This window comes from Oryctolagus cuniculus, chromosome 12, assembly GCF_964237555.1.
Source record: "Oryctolagus cuniculus chromosome 12, mOryCun1.1, whole genome shotgun sequence".
Taxonomy (NCBI): Eukaryota; Metazoa; Chordata; class Mammalia; order Lagomorpha; family Leporidae; genus Oryctolagus; species Oryctolagus cuniculus.
The window spans coordinates 3,567,944-3,586,027 of record NC_091443.1 but is presented as its reverse complement, the minus strand read 5'-3'; the positions used below and the strand labels follow the sequence as shown (position 1 = coordinate 3,586,027).

The window sequence follows — 18,084 nt, the reverse complement described above, 5'->3', positions numbered from 1 at the left end:
CCGGCTGTGACTCCTCACAGCTCCTGACTTGAACACTTGCGGCCTGGAGCCCGGCGTGGCAGGTGCCTCACCCAGCCTCCGATTCTCTCCAATGAAACTCTTCCACGGGGCACAGGGAGCTCCTGCAACTGCCCAGCAGGTGCCTTGCTCCTCGGTGCACCCCAAGTGCAGTCAGTCGAGGACGGGGGCCAGGACCACCTGGTGACACAACCAGGAGGACGGTGCAGGCCTCCTGGATGGAGCCAGGACAGTGCGGGGGGGGGGGGGGGTCAGCACTGAGTGTGTGGCTCCTCCCACCAAGTGTGGCTCCTCCCACCGAGTATAAGGCTCCACCCACCAAGTGTGTGGCTCCACCCACCGAGTACCTGGCTCCACCCTGCACCCCAGTTTCCTCTTTTGTAAAGCAAAAGTGGCCTGGGACCAAACCCTGAGGCAGGCCGAGCCCAGGAAAATAGGTTTGTTTGGGCTCATAGTTCCAAGGCGCCAGGTCCCAGGGCCACGGGGTCCCCAGGCAGCACGTGCAGGGCTTCACGTGGCAGAGACGGGGACGTGGGCTGCCATCTGTCCACATCTGTGTGGGTGGCACCTCCCACCTGACGCAGCCACCAGGCGCAAGCACGGGGCTCCACCCTAAGCGCCTGATACCACCTGCCCATGTCCCCCGGGCCCTACCCGCACTCACCCCTGGCGGCAGCAGGGACACCCGCCTTGGGGGCGCACCCCAAGTGAGGATCATCTGTGGCCGACTCCCGGGTCCATGGTACGTGCTCAATAAATGAGGCGTCGGCAGCACAGGAAGCTGCGGCGGCAGGAGCGCTGCTGGCTCTGGACACCCGTCACCCACCACACCCACGCATCTTCACCCACACGGCACGTCAGCACCTTCCCAGCTGCCCGCCAGAGGCACTGGGCAAGAGGGTCCCATCCCACTGGCCACAGCAGCGGCCGGCAGTGGGGGAGGGGAAGGGCGGGTCTTGACCCCCTCCTAGCAGGGGGCCGGGGGCCTCAGTGTCCCCATATGTAAAATGGAGGGCTTGGGCCTCCTGACCTGCTGGGGCGTCTCTTGTCAAAGACGCTGAATTTGGCTTTTGAAGGGAAAGCAGACTCGTCTTCCGAGGCCGACGCATGGAGAAAAAGTGGGGGAGCCACATAGCCACGCCAGCGTCTCCCTTCCAAGGAGCCCTTAGAGTGCCCCAGGCGGTCCTCCCAGGTCTCCCAGCTGCTCTGGAGGCTTAAAAACCAAAACCACAAAGCAGCAACAGCAGCAGGAAGAGCAGCACGCGGCCCTCCCACAGGGCGGGGACAGGGGACACGAGGAGGCGGCTCGCTCCTGCTCTCCACTCCCTCCGTTCTCGGTGAGCCCAGTCCCAGCGCCCTGGCACTGTCTCTCACCCAATTCCACACCCCTGCCTGCAAGGCTGCACCTCGAGTCCTGCAAAGCCTGGGACCATGGCTGGGAACTGAGTTCAGAACGCCAGGGGCCCACACCTACGAAACCCCAGGCGTGGCCTGGACGGGCAAGCCACTGTCCTCTGAGTGCCGGCCCGGCCCCAGCTGTGCAGCCCACGGGGCCGGTGCCCGGGGTTCTGGACCCCCTCTCGCTGGACCGTGAGCTCCTTGGGAACACTGGCAGCACCTCGCTCCCTCCGCCTGGCGAGCAGCCAGCCAAGGGACTGCGCAAAGGGGACGGAAAGGTGGCATGGGGGCGTGATGAGCGTGAGCTCACTGGCGGCACCCAGCGAGGTGGCAGGCCCTGGAGCGAGGGCGGGAGCTGGGGCCCAGGACAGAGGACGCTGGGGTCAGCAGCGCTGGGTGAGCACAGTGGGCGTGTCTGCAGTGAGCAGGCCCAGCAGGAGGGGAGGGGGGGTGGGGAGGACACTGCGGGGTGGGAGAGAGAAGGGGAGGGGAGGACAGGGCGAAGGGGTGGCGGAGAGTCACTGAGGGAGGTGGGGACGGGCAGAAAAGGGGAGAAGGGGGAGGGGAGGACGCAGCAGTGAGGGGGAGGGGTCCCCCATGGGAGTGAAGGGAGGAAGGCCTTTCAAGAAGGAAAGGTTGGCCGGCGCCGCGGCTCACTAGGCTAATCCTCCGCCTGCGGCTCCGGCACACCGGGTTCTAGTCCCGGTCAGGGCGCCGGATTCTGTCCCGGTTGCCCCTCTTCCAGGCCAGCTCTCTGCTGTGGCCAGGGAGTGCAGTGGAGGATGGCCCAGGTGCTTGGGCCCTGCACCCCATGGGAGACCAGAAGCACCTGGCTCCCGGCTTTGATCAGCGCGGTGTGCTGGCCGCAGCGGCCACTGGAGGGTGAACCAACGGCAAAGGAAGCCCTTTCTCCCTGTTCCCTGTCTCTCTCTCACTGTCCACTCTGCCTCTCAAAAAAAAAAAGGGGGGGGGGCGCAGGGCCCTAACAGAGTGGTTTTGAGAGAGATGCAGGAGGGGCTGGCAGAGGGAGAGCAGCGTGGGTGGTACTGAGTCCCCAGGACACTCTGACACTCCAAGAGAGCTCTGAGCCCGCGTGGGCTCTGGTTGTCTGTCTAGTGAAGGTGAGACTCCCTGCGCCGTGACCTGGGGTTGACCCGGAGACGAGTGGAGACTTCCCGTGTCCAAACTCCGCATGGACAGGCACCCTCTGCCTCCTACCGTGCGGCTTCCTCTGCGGAGGGGGGCACTGAACTGCTTCACAGGGGAACAGGCACCAGGGAGACCCCACCCAGGCCCCCCCGGCAAGCGGGCCTCACCCACGCTGAAGCCGCCTTACCCACATGGCCCAGGTGAGCCGTGGCCTCCTCGGCTTGGAACACCCGGCAAGGAGCCCGTGCTGCCGCCCAGAGCTTGCGTCCCACGGCAGGGAGCAGTGTTCGCGTGGCTCCTGGAACCGCAGAGGGAAGCAGCAGGGTGCCCTTGCCTCTGGAAGCAGGGCGAGCCCGGTGCGTCCGGGACCCTGGACTCCGTGAGCGAGATCTCGGTGCCTGTTTCTTTGTTTGAGAAGCAGGAAGAATTTTTCTCGAGTTTTGGAAGAACGCCCACGTTTTCAAAGCCCTTGGGGCAGTGACCAGCACATACACGGCCGAGCTGGCTCCTTCCACTGGGAATGCCGTACGGGGGCCGTACACACAAGCCCACGACGTGCAGCCTGCGCCGTCTTCGCTAGGAATTCATTCATTCATTCAACACAGGTTTTTGGGGTGCCGCGGCAGCGCCAGGCACACCGGGAGGATCCAGTGTCCCGGCTTTGGTCTCCAGCGCCGTGCAGGTGCTCGCGGTCAGGCGTGGGCGCTCAGTGGGAGCGGCTCGGCTCAGCAAGGGAAGTGGAGCTTCCAGCCCAGGCACCACCCCGTCTCTGCCCCTGGGGGAGTCGCCGGCAGCATGGGTCTGGCAGCCGTGAGCACGTGAATTGCTGGGCTTTTCCTTTGTCCGCTCAGCTGTTGTGCAGAATTTCTCCTGGCCCTCCTTGTCCAGTTGCCCTCAGCTCCCAGCAGGGCTAGGGAGAGGCCGGAAGCTACACGGTTTTCTTCTCCTTGACTGATTTGTTATTCCGTGGCACAGCCCCCACTTTGGCAATTTTTCTGCAAAAGTTGACCCCAGGTTTTGCATCCATGGGCCTGGCTGCTCTACTGCGAAGCCAGCAGCTCACCCGCCCCAGCCGCTGCTGACGACGAAGCCGACACTCAGTGCTTGGGGGATTCTCAGCGTTCTGCATGGGTGTCCCTGGCATCCTGCGCCCACGGTACCCTCATGTCATGCCAGAACGGCATTGGGGGCCTCGCGGGAGAGCTGGCAGGCCTGCAGCGGCTCCTGTAGAAACCCCGAGACACCTCTCCCGGGGCCGAGCGGCGGGCGCCGCAGGTGTCTGAGTCCCGCTCCAGAACACCCAGTCATTGTCTTTGCAGAGTGTTCTAATGTCGACAGCGCCGGGAAGGCAGTAGCTGGGACTCGTGCTTAGGCCTTTGTCATTTGTGATCTTCATGCGGCTCACAGCGACTCGCTCACGCCATACCGAGTGCTATTCTGGGGCTCCTCCCTGGAACCTCCGTGGCCGCCCACAGCCGCCACTCACAACCTTGCTGCCTGAAGCGTGGTCCCTGGGCTCGCAGCACAGTCACAGGCTCCACCCAGGCAGCTGAGCTGGGGCCCGGCCATCCATGCGTATCCCACAAGTTACTACTATGCTCCCATTTTATGGATAACAGGACCAAGGCACAGCGAAGCTAGGCGACCAACACAAGGGCCCCCAGCCAGGAGGCGGCAGAGCCCAAGGCCCCTCACACCACACGTGCACTGTTGCTATGACCACTTACACATCTCCCCAAGGCCACTTCTTGTCCCCAGGACCCAGAGAGCCCCGGCCACCTCCCTCTGCTACTGGCCCCTCGCCGTGCTCAGCACACATCACAGCCTCTCGTGTTCAGTGCCTCCCCAGGACTCCTAAGATCGCTTCTACCCAGAGGGGAGCAGACGCAGGACAACGTGGCACCGGGATGTCCTCACACAGAAGACTCTCCACTAGAAGGCTCCATGTCCCTGGGAATCGGAGCCCACAGGTCACTGCTGCCCAGAGCCCTGGCTCGCCTGGCCATGCTGGCCAGATGGGGCCGTCTGTGCTCACAGCGTGCAGATGGCGACACGCTGGCCACATTTGTGCGTGGTGTGAGAGCATGGCTCTGCTCTGTCACCCCTGTCAGAAGAGGGCACCTTGGGTTTGCGTGGGTAGACACTGCTCCTGTGAGTCAGTGAACTCCTGGGGTATCCGGGTCCCATGAGAAATGGGGAGAAGGGAGCATCCGGCTAAGGACAGCTCTGCGTAGGAGAACTGGCCACCCTCCAGATTGCACTTGCCCACCAGAGGCCGTAGTGGACACAGCCCAGGCTGTTTAATGAAGAGTCTTCATCCCAACAGCCACCAGCTGGACACCCGAGCCTCAGCGTGGAAGTGGACGTGTGGTTTTGCTGCCAGAGCCACTTGGGCCTTGGAGGCGCCTCCACACCTGCTCCTTCCTAATCTCAGTGCTCACTGCACTAAAGTCTTAGCACGCGGGGGCTGATGCCTGGGCCACGTGGCATGGCCTGCCCAGCCCCTTGGGACCAAGGAGGAGTTCTTCCCGCTGCTTCTAACTTTGGGCCGCCAGGTACTGCAGGTGTACGTAGCTCCTGCTGTGAGTTTCAAGGTCTTGTGTTAAGTCCAACTACCCTCTACAATCGGCTTTGGGGAAATCCAGGATGGAAAACTGAGTCCTGGGCCGTATCTGCCTGTGCAGCAGCATTTGTGTGTGCACACTCACCTGTGTACACGTGTGTGTGTGCATGCAGGCATGCGTGTAGATGCATGAGTGCACGTGTGCTTTAAATCTCTGATGCTAACGCTTCCTCCAAAATGGTCACACAAGAAAAGTCACAAAATAAATAAAATAGCCCAGAGACTGTCAGAAGAGGGCCCTGAGAGATGCCCCCACTGGCTGTCACCAGAGGAAGTCCCTCCTTGGCGGGAACCCTCAGTATTTTGATTGGCAGTGAAGTAGTAACTACCCCTTGGTTTTTAAGCCTTTGTCACATTTGCATGTGGCCTTGCTATGGGAAGAGGGAGGAGTCCTGTCCGATCGCTCAGCTCCTACCATGTCGAGATGCAGAAACCCCCTGCTCAGCCATGACACCCAGGGCCCCAGCGCTGTCAGCCCCAGTCCTGGAGCTCACAGGCTCGCAACAGGTGCAGCAGTGAGCCACTCCCAGGAGCCACTCCTCCACGACCCCACAGAACCCCCGGAGACTTGCCTGTCTGTCATCATGCTAAACCCGACCCCTCTCTCAGCCTCACAGAAGGCTCCTCCACCCGGACCCTGTGGTGTTCTCTGCTGTGGGTGACCCTGTGCCTGGCTGGGAGACTGCCTGCCTAGCCCATACAGGAAGTTAAGAGGGCACGGCACACCATGCCCCCCGGGAAAAAACCCTGGTTGAGGGCTTAGCACACTGAGACCCCCCCACACATATGACCTGACTGCTGTCAGGAGGCAGGAGCCCCAGGCACATTTCCCCCACCCCCACTTCCTGTTGAGGGGCCTTGCGATTGTCAACTAGGTGAGCAGCTCCTGGGTGTGGCCCAGACCCTTAAGACCATCTGAAAGTCTACGTGGGCTACGTGACCTCAAGCTGACTGGAGAAGCATAGTGGCGCCAGTATCGGCTTCATCCTATAGAATTAGTGTTGCTACCCTGAGCTAGCTACTCCCCTTCACCTGCCCTATAAAAGCTTGTGCCTGACTGCTAGTAAAGGGACACGTTCACAGAAACGGTCTCCAGTGCTTCTTGTCAAAGAACGCCGTCACCCCACCATCCCCACAGTGTGGGCCTCGCAGGACGAGCCCACACTCTGCTGACTCCCATTGCTAGAAAAGACTCCTGGAACTCAGTGGGACCCCACGCTCCCACCACCTGGTCCCAGGAGCTGAACAACGCCCCCCCCAAGCCTCCCCAAGTGCTGGGTATCCCCTGCTGGATTCCCGAGAGGAGGACGGCTGCCCAGCGCTAGCCTGTGACTCTGCAAACCCCTGGGCGTGCTTACGGATAGCGACCCCTCGTGCCTGTTCAAACAAGACGGATGCTCGTCCCCCATCATCAGGAAAGAAATGACCGCTCCCACAGAGAGGGCGCTGGTGCAGCCCGCCCAGAACCTGTGGAGCAGGAAGACAGGAAGGCCAGGGGAGCCAGCACTGTGGCACACACCCGTGACCTGAGCCCCAGGAGGGGCGGATGCTGGAGGCGCCCTGGGAAGTGCCTCAGGAGAGGGTCTGGGTGAAGGAGGGCATGGCGTTTGAAGGGGCTCTCAGGCGGAAAGCACACTTCCTTTTAGGATTTGCTCTCTCTTTTTCCCTAAAAGAAGACAACGTAGCCTCCCCCAGCAGCACAGAAAGGCCCCCGTTAGAAGTAACGCACGGATTCTGGTGTGGATTCCCACCTGTGAACTCATCCGCACAGAAGAAGGCACGGGTGAGACAGGTAAGCGCGGCGGGAGCTGCTTTTACTGACAGACAGAAAGGAAGCAAGTGGGACTCTGGGGGTCCAGAGGGGCCCTGCTTTGGAGCCCAACTTTTGTCTTGCTAAGCAGGGAGCCCCTTCTGACGGGCTGGCAAGGTGCTAGCAGGGTACCTGAAGCGGATCGGTGGCTAAAGACGGAAAACAGCAGCCAGCCAATGGGTCGGCGGGCTGTAGTTAGCCAGAGGTCTCGGCCCTGTGCCGGGGACTTTTGTAGGCAGCTTGAGAGAGGTTTTTCACCTGTGCGAGCTTGCAAACAGCATCCTCTCAGCTTCCAAGAGGCAGCTCCCACTGACGAGCTGGAGGTGTTTCTGAACCTCGCTTAGAAGAGGGAAAACAAGGGGAGGGGCGCCCCTGCCTGTGCATCTCTCTAACACCGCCTCCTCTCTCTGAAGGGACATGGAACAGCCTGGGCAAGAAGACCGGGCCTCCCAGCGACCACCGGGACTTTGAGCAGGTGAGCTGTTCTCTCTTCTGCACAGTGCAGGTGAGCGCACTTTACTTACCCAGCTGTTCTGAGAATGAGGGGGTCAGCGCTGTCCAGCACTTAGCTGTGTGGGGGGTGAGTCCTGAACGGGCACCGTGGGAGCCACAGCAGCACCAGGGCAGCAGTGACCAGCAAGGCAGAGACACGGCCCGTGAAGTGTCGGCACAGGTCTGCCCATTCGGGCAGCAGTGACCAGCAAGGCAGAAACACGGCCCGTGAAGTGTCGGCACAGGTCTGCCCATTCTCACGGCACCGTTGATTCTCCAAGAGTTCTTTGTATATTCTAGACACAAGCCCTTTGTGACATACACATATAACACACAAATAGACATTATATTGAAATATCTCTCAGTATACATTTGAAATAAACACACCATAAGGCGCTGGATATCGTTAGAGGTTAGGGAAAGGCGAGGTGGGGCCACCGTGAGCTGACACTCGCGCGTCACAGGTGAAAGCACACCAGCACTGGGGAAGGTGTGGGGACACGGCAAGCCTTGTGCCTGCGGTGGGGGCGGGGTGCAGATGAAGGAATCATTTTGGAAGACAGTTTGGCTGTTAAACATTCACCCACGGTATGCCTTGGGTATTTACCCAAGAGATATGAGAGCCTATGTTTATGCAAAGAGCTGCCCGAGGGTGTCCTAGCTGCCCCCCTGCTCCCTGGAGCAACTAAGTGGCCCAAGTGCCCAGGCCCAGCGGAAGGGACAGAGGCTGCGGCATACTGACCCCTTGGGACAGACAGGAGGACGAAGGCGAACCTCACGGCCTCCATGCCGGCAAAAGATGCCAGACACCAAAGAGGACGCCTGTGCGCTTTCTTTACGTAGAGTTCAAAGACAGGCAAGGCTGCTCTGGAGAGAGGCCACGGCGGAGCGGCTGCCTCTGGGAGGAAAGATTGGCTGGAAGGGGGCTGGGGAGCAGCGGGTCTCACCCGGGAGATGTGTGCCCCCCAGAGGCGGCAGTGCTGGGCACGTTCTGATGGCTGTGCCAGCCACATCCAGCGGGCAGGAGCCAGGGATGCTGGTAAGAAGCCCCAGGCACAGGACAGCGACTGGGGACTGGGGACCCCGCCCTGGGGAGGCGGAGGTGGTCTGTGGCTTGATCGGTTCCATGAGTGTCACACACCTGTGACAGGGCGTGCACGCTGTGTCATGATTCCCCCCATCGAATAAGACACCCACCAAAATAACCAAGGAGAAGAATCAGCCAGGGATGCTGCCTTGGGCACAGCTGCCCTCTGCCTCCTGTGAGCTTGTTTTCGCTTAGTACAATGACCCCAGCTCGCTTTTGGTTACTCTTCGCACAAAATGGCTTTCCCATCCAGCCTCTCGCTCTCAACCCGTTTGTGCCTTTGGATCGAGAGACTGGTGGAGCGCACACAGGAGGTCTTCCAGAAGTCCGTGCAGAATGTGTACATTGAGAAAGCTAGGCCGGCGCCGCGGCTCACTAGGCTGATCCTCCGCCTTGCAGCGCCGGCACACCGGGTTCTAGTCCCGGTCGGGGCGCCGGATTCTGTCCCGGTTGCCCCTCTTCCAGGTCAGCTCTCTGCTGTGGCCTGGGAGTGCAGTGGAGGATGGCCCAGGTGCTTGGGCCCTGCACCCCATGGGAGACCAGGAGAAGCACCTGGCTCCTGCCATCGGCGGCCATTGGAGGGTGAACCAACGGCAAAGGAAGACCTTTCTCTCTGTCTCTCTCTCTCACTGTCCACTCTGCCTGTCAAAAAAAAAGAAGGAAAAAAAAGAGAGAAAGCTACATGCGGATTGCAAAATTTCTGCACCAAAATAGACATTATCTTTCCATTCAATTTTTCCAGGAACTCTTTGAGGTCCCCTCAGTGAGCCTTTTTCCTCCGTTCTCTCATTTTCTACGTTTTAATGGGAACTTCATTTGTATGTAAGGCGACTGTGATCAGGACTGACTTGCTCCTGACACTTGGCTATCTGTTTCCTGCCTGTCAGTTCATCCCCGCCTTCTCTTCTGTTGATTTTGACCCTCAGCCTCTCCTTGAGTCTTCTCATTTCTTTTTCTGCATATTTTTACCCGTTCTTCTGTTACTGGCTTTCCCGAGGACCCCACCACCAGAAATTTAGAAGGGTCTGGCTTGAACTGATGGCCTCTTGGCTTCCATGATGACCACCAGCCCTGCCCACCACGACTCCCCGTCCTTTCACTCTGTGAAGGGCGTGCCTTGCAGCTGCCTGAGCGTCCACTCCCTGGAAGCCATCGGGCAGGTGACTCCAACGGAGCCATCTCCAAGCCGGCTGCCTTTTTCTTCCACCCTCTCAACTGTGTCTGAACCCCCGGCAAAGTTTCCCTCTGGCTATGGCCCATCAAAGTCTCAGCGTGTCCGTGAGCTCCCTGATGGCCGTCTCTGTTTGTTTCTTGAGAAGCTCTTTTTCGTGGTGGATGATCCTCCTGCGGGGTTTCTGTAGCTTGCTGAGCGCATTTAAAAGCCGGTGCCTTAAATATAAGGTCTTTGTCTTGTTAGCCAATGTCTTGGGCTTCCCCTGGAACGATTTCGGTTCATTGGTTTTTTTTTTTTTTTTCTTTTTATTTTATTTAGTTCTGCTGTGAAGTGGCCCACCTTCCTTGCTTGTCGGCAAGTCTCATAGTTTCTGGTTGAAAACTGGATTTTGCACAGGATACTTCAGGACCTCTGCCCCCTCCCCAGAGATGACTCCTGTGGCTTGTGGAGGGTGGTCGCATTGTCACGCTGTTCTTTGTCCTCCTCCACTGCTGGCTTTGTGGTCAGCCGGCGGCTTTGACAGAGATGCCCTGGAACACCTGAAGCCAGAAAGGAAAGCAAAGCCCCACGCTCCCAGTCTGCGCAGGCGGCTGGGAGTCGCTGCTCCCTCAGCCCTCACTTTGTGCTCTGCAGAGCCTGACGGTCAGCCGGACACGCAAGGCTGAGGTCTTCTCGGGTCTCTTCCGAGCCCACGTCTAGCGGCAGGCGTGCACTGGGTCCCGTGGCGCACCCAGGAGCTTTCTCAAGCCTTGAGGTGCCAAGCGTCCCCTCCTGCAAACTCTGGTTGCCTGCTGCTGGCTCAGTGGCTGTCCCCAGCCCCAGCCGGCTGCAGGCTGCAGGCTGCGTGCCCCTCCCATGCTTTGGACACCGACATCCAGGAGGCCACCTCAGCCCTGACAGTGTTGCGAGGGTGAAGCAGGAGCCGACTCTGAGCTGAGAGCTCGGGGCGCCTCCAGACCACTGGCTCTTGGAGAACAAGACCCCTGGTGCCCCCTCTGCCTCGAGCAAGCCACAGAGAGTGCGGCGTAGGCTGGGGTGGGCGCCAAAGCCGCAATGAAGCCGGGCATGGGGGATTAACACCCGGATAAGCAAAGACACCGCCGGTCTCACCAAAGTTTGGTGCCTTCTTTCCTTTGCACTTCTCGGATCATTTTGAGTTTTCTTTACCAGGGTCTAGATTTCTGGAAGCGCGGATCCTGGCAGCTTTGGGGGCTGCTTCATCTCGCTTCACTGGAGGGAGACGGGTCCTCAGAGCTCCACCTCCACCATGCTCCCAAATGTTACTTTTTAGATTTTTTTAATCTTTCATATTTTTCCAATGGAATCCCCAAAAAGTCTCCGTTTTAAACATATTGAAGTCTCATGTGCTGCCTTGAATAGGATCCGCTTTCCTTAAAACTTGGAGAGAAGTTTGCAAGAGATGTTTGCAACCAATAGGACACAAAGTTTAACTTCCATCCACTAAATCAACCACATTGGCTCTTTTAATCAAAAATTCTGTTTTCTTGTTAGTCAAAGATGAATCGTACATTCAGTTCTCTTGTTGTCTTCTCCTCATATTTCCAAGTTAATGCTCTATAACTTATGCTGTTATTCATCAAAGGAAATTGGTTCTAAATCCCCATTGTACCTTTGCATTTTAGCTGTTTGTTTCATTTAATGCTTTTCGCCTAAAATTCGATTCTGTCAAATATTTAGCCTGCCTTCTGTGCTTTTTTCCTTTGTAGTTTTCCCACTCGTTTTTGGCGTTTGTTTCACTTTTAACTTGAAAACGTGATTCGGGGGCTGGCATTGTGGTGTAGCGGGTAAAGCCGCCGCCTGCAACACGCATCCCATATCTGCAGTGGTTTCAGACCCGGCTGCTCCACTTCCTGTGCAGCTAGTGTGCCTCGGAAAGCAGCAAAAGACGGCCCAGGCGCTCGGGCCCCCGCACCCATGTGGGAGACCTGGAAGAAGCTCCTGGCTCCTGACTTCAGCCTGGCCCAGCCCTGGCCGTTGCGGCCATTTGGAGAGTGAGCCGCTGGACAGAAGATTCTCTCTCTCTCTCTCTCTCTCTCTCTCTCCCTCCCTCCCTGTAATTCTGACTTAGACGTCTCTAATGCAGCATTCAGCCTGTTTGACATCATCTCATGGCCACTCCGTTGGGACGAAACATGGCTGCTCTTCTGTCACGTCAGCCCACGCTTTTGGTCCTCCTGTTCCCTGGCTCTTTTCCACTTTATTTCATTCCAGGCTGAATGGTCCATTTCTGTGTATCCTCGGGTTTACAGTTATGCCTGTTTTCTAATCTACAAGTGATTTGTTTAATTTTAAAAAACACATTTGAACTTTTTCCTCTAACTGCTAGAGTCAAAAGTTGAATGGCCTCGGTAGGGTCACCGGGACCTTGGTCCGCCTCCTCTCCTCCGCCTCACTTTCATAGAACTCCAGCTTTAGTTTTAGAAACCTGTGATTTGGGGAGCCTATAACTCAGTATGTCTTAACACTGTTTGTCTACTGTTTGGCTAGACGCTGGAACTGGTGTCCAGTCGTGTGGACAACTGCTCACGCCTGCATTTCTCGCCAGTTTCTCTGCTCTAGGAAACCATGACTTCTTCCTCCTTGCCAGCGTTCTGCTTCTCGGGCAGAAGGCGCACAAGTGCTCCAGGAAGAGTTCACAGGACTCAGTGGAGGACCCCTCCCCAGAGTGCTCAGGTGGCGGCACGGGGAGGTGCGGCCATGGAAGCAGCGCGCGGAGGAGCGACTGAAGGGACAGAGACGGCCCCGTCTCCGCCCTGGGAGGAGAGACGGCCCCGTCTCCGTCTTTCCCCAGGTCGCAGACTCTCTATCAAAGCAGGGCCAGTGTCCCCATTATGTGCAGCCCTGGCTCGGTGCCCAGGGCCCAAGACCCACTCAGGACTCATAAAAATATCTTCCGTAACATCTGAGAGGGAAAAAATGCCTCTCATCCAGCTTGGAGTCCGCTTATCTTCACAAATATAAGTTCAAAATCCTTTGGTGGAGGGAGAGCCCACAAAGGAGTGCCTGCAGCCCAGGAAAGCCGTCAGGGGACCCACACACGGGCGCCCTCTGTCCCCCGGAGTCGCCATCTCCCCCCTCAGAACTCGGCCTGGCAGTAGCGCCGGTGAGGAGATTGGTGGATTTGGTTTGCTGATATTCAGTGTGCCCCTGGGATCTGGAGTATCCCGCATTCCTTACACTCACAGTTTACCTGGGCGAAAGCAGTTGGAGATTACCTCCTCGTCATTACTTCTGTCCAGAGTGTCTCAGGCTCACGCGAGCTGACATCTGTTCGTCTGACGGCTCCTTCCCGCTCTGTCACTTTCTCCCTCTGGCAAGTTTTGGTTTGTGTGCATTGCATCGTCCAGGCAGGGGCCTGCATCCCTGCGCCATTCCTTGTCCTTGGAGAAGCACTCCCAGGGGAGCGTCTCAGGCTGCTGTCTTTAATTGGTGTGGTTTCCGGGGTCGCCAGTGTGCCGCCTACTGTGTCGTGGACGTGGTGAGCTGGACCGAGCTTCCACTCCCTTCAGGATGTCCTGAGCTTGCTGCCACCCCGGCAGCGGCCAGGAATCCTGCCGTGAATGCCCTCTGGTGCCCCTCTGACCCCGGCAGGCTGTGGTCCAAAAGCTCATGTCCCCCCCGAAATTCACGTGCTGTGACCTGGGAGCCGGACTTCCGGTCCTGAGCAGGCTGGGCTGGGATACAGACGATGGCCGGGTGTAGACGCCGTGGACAGCAGATTTCCTGGCTGCTTCCTGTGTCCCTGCAGTCACTGCATGTTTGTGAGTGGTCGCCATCTCTCCGGCACAGGGACAGCCTGGTGTCGGTGCGGCAGCCACTCCCTCACCCACTTCACCACTCCCTCCGTGGGGAGTCTAACGCCTGCGTCCATGGAGTCGTGACCGAGACCATGGTTGTTCAAGGTAACACTTTGTGGCCAAGGCAAGCGTCAGCGCCAACTTTGAAAACGGAAGCCGGAAAGCCTTGCTTTTCAAATCTCTCACATTCTGGACAAATCTCAGGCACGAGACCGGGGGCCTAGCAGGCAAAGTCGTCACCATGATCCTACGAAGAACCCTGGGCACGAATTTCAAAAACCTTCTTGTGCCATTTCTCCATTTTTCCATGAATTTTCTGAAGAACCCTACAGGGTTGCGCTGTGATGTCTCACACCCAGCCACCCAAGCCGGCGGACTCAGCACCAGGAATCACAAACCCTCGGCCCAGGAAGAGCACCCGGCAGAGAGCCTTGCACGTTTCCGGAACCTTCAGCACCGAGCAGCAGCTACCAGGGGTGCGTGCTCACGGTCGCCCTCTGCCCCCCAGCCTGAGCCCCGTCTCTACGCTGGAGAAATGGGAGGTCTCCAGAGCTGCGCACTTGCTGGCCGGGGGTCCCACTGTGCTCACCTGGGTCCCGCTAGCCCTGCCAGAAAGCATCGTGTCCTCCCGTGAGCCATGTCTGCTATTCCGTGTTCCTTGGGTGCACCCCTGGGTGGAACAGGGCTCCCAGGCTACGCTTGCACACTGCGTCACGCGGCACTGGCCTCTTGCACGCATTGGGAACACTTACCCGCCACCAGCCAGCACCAACCGTCCAATCTCCCATAGACTGAAATGTGAGGGCCATGTGGGAACCGGTTTTCCTGGACATTGGGGACACAGCGCTGAGCCGCAATGGCGTCCATCAGATTGCAAACCGCTCAGTCATCGACAGCAGCCGGAGTAGGGAAGACTGAAAAGCTCAGGAAAAGCCAAAGGTTCTTTTTGGTCCTTGCTTTTCCTAAAAGCCGAATGCCAGGTACTTCTTGGTGCGCCCAACAGATGCAAGTGCGGGGCCCAGCCAGTCGCGGCAGACTTAATCCTGGGTAGGGGACTGTCCAGGGTGACCAGGAACCCAGGGGCGGAATGGCGGCCAGTCTGTGCTCCCGCAGCTCCGGCATGAATCCCAGATCACCCACAGAGAAATGAGCAGAGCTTCGGAGGAGCATGGTCCTCATCGCAAAGCCCCCACAGCGCCTGGGAGCCCAATGTCAGCTGAAGGATGTATGGACTGAGTCCCAGGAGAGCAAGGGCTCTGCGCCAGGCAGCCCCGACTTGGCCAGCAGCGAGCGCACTTTGGGGAACTGACTGCTCACCCCTGAAGTGTGCCGCTTATCACCCAGCCCCACGCTTGGTGTGGAAATTCAGGGAGCACGCTCTTGAAAACACTAAACATTGGGCTTGACACAGAGAAGTCACTCAGGAAAGCGTGCTGTCCCACAGAGGGCAGAATCACACTATGATATGGCTGCTGCTTCCTTGTCAAGGGACCAAGACATTGTATAGATACCAAATCCTGCACTGTCCGGTGTTAGCCATAGAAACCCAGCGTCCACCGAGACAGCGCCCAGTGGGCCGTCCACCCACAGCAGGCGTGATCTAGCAGGTGCTGGCCAACCTGCTAGGCCTCCTCACCCACGGCCACCCCCGCTGCCTGACCCAGGGTGGGGCACTCAGGACTCAAACAGAGCTGACCTGCCGGGGAGCTGGTGTGGGCGATGGGACAAGGCAGCCGGCGCCTTGATAAGCACACAGTGGCTCAGAGACTCCCGGATGAGAGTCCTGGGCTCCCCAAGTCTGGGCTGTGACGGTGCCTAGAGGGGGAGACGCTGTAGACTGAGGAAGGTTGGTCACTTCTCTGTCCTCAGCGGGATTATCAGGGAAGGGCGGAGCTGGGCAAACAGCCCAGGGCCAGGCACGTGTGGGCTCTTTGGGGCAGGGGCACAAGGGCAGCAGCCCGGCTGAGTCCTGTTCCCACGGCGGAACCCCAGCCTCCCTGCCAGTAAGGACAGGCTCGTTCAGTCCCAAGGATCTGTCTCCCATCGGCCGGGGGCTGAAGGTGGTTTCCGTGCATTTCCCAGGCAGGGGGCACAGCGTCGTTGTCTTCCTTCTCATGAGCCTCTGACCTGGGGAGCCGAGTGCGGCTCGCTGCCCGCACTGCCGGCGGAGCCTCCAGACAGTGCCCCCGAAGCTGAAACGTTTGTGGCTCTCAGCTATTTGGTTCCTGGCTCAGCCTGTCTGTCTGTGCCAACCGCTGGGATTCAGCACGCGTCCAAGGCAAACCTCAGGCAACGTGGGGGGCGCTGGGTGCCGGAGGGTGGTCACCCACGTCGTCGCTCGCCCCGAGTGCTCAGAGCCGGCAGCCCTGTCCCACCTCTGGAAATTAATGGTGCCAGCTCAGCATATTGGCAGAGAAAGGAAATTTACACAGCAAACACACGTGCTGAAAAACTGGAGATATTTGCTTAGTGGGAGCTCATTGATTGCAGTGACTCCAAGATCAGATGACACGGCCGGCCAGGCGACCTCAGCACAGCAGGCAGCGGCCTCGTATCGGCAGGACACTGATGGAGAGCCCTCTCCCGGGTCCAGATGAGCCATACGAGGGGTGTTCATCTCAGAAGTGGCCCATAATTTTTCTCCAAACCCAAGACTCTGCATTAATTCCAGCACAAACAATAATAAGGAAATAAAATCAGTGATGTATGTCTTTCCAATATCCGTCCTCGCTAAGAACGCCCCACTCCTCTGGTCAATTAGAGCTCATCTGAAATAAAAAGCTGAGCCCGCTCCAATAGGCTTCCAAGGTTTCTCGGTTTCCCAAATCCGCCACAATTTCAAAGGAAAACTAAGGGCACTGCCCCAGCCACTCCTTAGCTACAAAGGCAAGCAAATCGCTAACCATGCTTAGCAGCCGGGTTAGAGCAAAGGAGAGAAATTAGCAAAGTCCACAGGTGCCTGGAGAGGGGGTACTTGAGGATGGGGCCAAGGTCAACCCAAGGTCAGCCGGCAACTGGGGGGCAGTGTGAAGGGGCTGGCTGAGTCCTCTCTGGGCCCGGCCACTGCCCAGCAGAGGCACCAGTCCCTCCTGACACCCCCAGAATGAATACCCCTCACCCTCTGTGCCCCTGGGGTTTTCAACACTCCGCATCTCAAGGTCAGCCTTGGTGAACCGAGGCCGGCTCAGTCTCTGGCTCAGGGGCCTGAGGAGGCTTCCCCAGGGCCTTCTCCCAAACAAGAGGCCCAAGGGCCTGAGACCAAAGAGAGAAGGCACTTCAGGGGCCGGGTGACGGCAAGCCTGCCCTGCCTCGGCCACACAGGACTCCAGGGGCCACCCACCACTCCCCCATTCACACTGGGAACCGCCCTCTTCAGCACGGCACTCCCCGACCCAGCCACTCGGCTCTGGGCTGAGCACCCTCGTCACAGCGACAGGGACGGCTCCAAAAGGATGCGCCTGTGGGTGGGTCCACCCCTCACACCCCCTGACCTGCGTCCCTGCCTGCCCCAGCCTGCGGGCACCGGCACAGCTGTGACAGCAGCACTCGGGTGGCATCTGAGAAAGGTCTGGTTTATAGCAGCTCACCAGGAGCCTGGGGAGGCGGGGGGTGCAGGGAGGTGGGAGGGGGAGAGGGGAGAAACCAGAGGAGCAAGGGGTGGGGTCCCCGACTTGGGCACTGGGGTTCCAGCGTTCAATGGGTGTGCTTTTCCTCACTCACCTCATTTCAACACTCACACACGCCCTGGCGGTGGGAGAGACGCGTCCAGGAGGTGAGCTGCCCCCAGGGCCAGCTGAAATCAGCCTCTCCAGGCTGGGCAGTGCCGGGCAGCAGCCTGGACTGAGAGGCAGCACCCTGAGGACCTCAGCTCCTATGTTCGGAGGCGTTACCCGCAGAGGCCCCCAAGGCCTCCAAGGGGTCGGGGGTCTGCTTTCTGCCAAGGGGCTGAACTGGGGGGAATTGTCTCCCTTGAGGCTCGTTTCAGTCTGGAAACACGGGGTCACGTGTTTTAGAAGACACACAGCTTCTCAGTTAAGAAGTTGTTTTTCCGCCTTTTCTCGTGGAGATGGAGCCGGGGCACGGAGCCCGCCGTGGCTTGCTGATGACACACGCGGTGAGCGGCCAGGTGTCACTCTGAACATGAACCTGGGAGCTTGGGAGACAACGCCTGCTCCAGTTCCTGATCCTTGATTTCCAAGGCTCCGATCTGAGTTGCGAATGGCTCCGGTTGCCCAGATACTTTGTGTCTCACCCGAGCTCTTAGAAAACTCAACGCCCCTGATGCTGACGGCAGGAGGAGTGGCAGCAGAAGTTTGGGGTCATTTCTCTATTCTTTAATATCATTCTAAGGGTCCTGGTTACAAAGAGATGGAGACAAGATTGCACTTTTCAGGGGCTTCTCATCCTAAGACAAGGCTCAGCTCTCTGGCCGGCTGGGAGATTAATCCTGATAACGCCACCTGAGCCCAGGGGCCGCCGTGCGGGGGCGGGAGGGGGACACTCAGGTTCAGCTGC

The 18,084-nt window shown here is 58.7% G+C and overlaps 1 long non-coding RNA gene across 1 annotated transcript; it reads left to right on the top strand.

Moving 5' to 3' along the window:
* Positions 1 to 1,911: 1,911 nt before the first annotated feature.
* On the top strand, positions 1,912 to 16,365 carry LOC103352197 (uncharacterized). The gene is made up of 2 exons (XR_007910649.2): positions 1,912 to 6,980; positions 7,412 to 16,365. It is a non-coding gene; the product is annotated as an uncharacterized lncRNA (long non-coding RNA).
* The last annotated feature ends 1,719 nt before the right edge of the window (positions 16,366 to 18,084 follow it).